Source organism: Anopheles darlingi, chromosome 2, assembly GCF_943734745.1.
Source record: "Anopheles darlingi chromosome 2, idAnoDarlMG_H_01, whole genome shotgun sequence".
Classification (NCBI taxonomy): domain Eukaryota; kingdom Metazoa; phylum Arthropoda; class Insecta; order Diptera; family Culicidae; genus Anopheles; species Anopheles darlingi.
This window is the reverse complement of record NC_064874.1, coordinates 38,528,237-38,529,402: the sequence shown is the minus strand read 5'-3', so window position 1 is coordinate 38,529,402 and position 1,166 is coordinate 38,528,237. Positions and strand designations below refer to the sequence as shown.

The window sequence follows — 1,166 nt, the reverse complement described above, 5'->3', positions numbered from 1 at the left end:
TTCCTCGCATTTTATTGGATAGGATTGACAACAGTTACATTTACAGACTTTATTGTATTTAAATTACACTTGTTGAGAGATGGTAGGCACAAGGTGGCCTACGATTTTCGTCTTTGTTTACTATTAAGAGGCTCTGGAAGAGTATTTGCAATCAGGTTAGAATTGAAGCTTTATGAAAGTAAACATGTAATATGTAATTCTCTCATACGAGGCATCAATACACTCAATTAAAGGCATGTCACGACTGTCCCAGTACGCAGCAGCCGGATAAGTAATTTGTTTCCAAAACATGTTTAGTACGTATTAAATCGCAACAATGCTTCACCTCTAGTAGCGATGCAAAAGTACAGGAAAATATGCAGAATGTTCATAGAAATATCATCGTCGCCTTACGAAGCGCATTGTGATGCCTTTGCTCTTGCAGCAGCAGCAGTGTATGCGCCTTGCCAGAGTGAGTGAGTTGTTTAAACAGTAAGCCAAACAGTTGTTTTTAAAGTGTTAATACTATGAGTAAAGTAAAGAAGACAACGAAAAAGTAACCTGATTTCAAGGGGCTACCATTACGAGATTCGCTTCGTGTAAGTGGAGCGCTTGAATAAGGTAACATATGCATCACCTACCAGCAAGACAAACAGTTCAAATTAAATTTATAATGGAATGATGACAACGACGAGATGCTCTAGATTTATTTCCTTTCTTGTTATAGAATTTGATAGGAGTTAAGTAGCATTAGTTCGTTTTGATTTTATTTTGTAAAAGTTTTTAGTTTTTGTTGCACACTAAATATTGATAGAGACCTTTATTTACACCTTTGTTGTGAGTGATAAGAAATGGTAATAAATTATTTATCGTACGTCATAGTCATCGTTATTCTTCTGTCTTGTCTACCTTGTGTCTGCTACTGTTGGTTTTGTAAAGCTGGGACTATGAAACGTTCGTTAAAGGTGTGAAGTATTTTTGCATCAAATTGTCCCTGTTGGTTCAAAGAGTATTTATTGCGAGACGTTTAAAACCTACAGTCAGGATAACCTAGTCCTTCTCAATAACAATGTAACTTGCCCTATGCAAAACTGTGCATCTATAGTACCAACTTCTAAAATCTAGTTAAATCTGTAAATGCACTATCGTTATTTATAAATTGTAAATCTATTAATGTACTTGAAAAA

The 1,166-nt window shown here is 35.2% G+C and overlaps 1 protein-coding gene across 1 annotated transcript in view; it reads left to right on the top strand.

The window, feature by feature from the left end:
• Window positions 1-856, top strand: part of LOC125948529 (nuclear hormone receptor HR96) — a 5,290-nt gene extending 4,434 nt beyond the window's left edge. Inside the window, exon 4 of the mRNA XM_049674709.1 lies at window positions 1-856. This exon is cut by the window's left edge and continues 245 nt beyond it. The gene's annotated coding sequence lies outside the window, so the exon portion shown is untranslated.
• The last annotated feature ends 310 nt before the right edge of the window (window positions 857-1,166 follow it).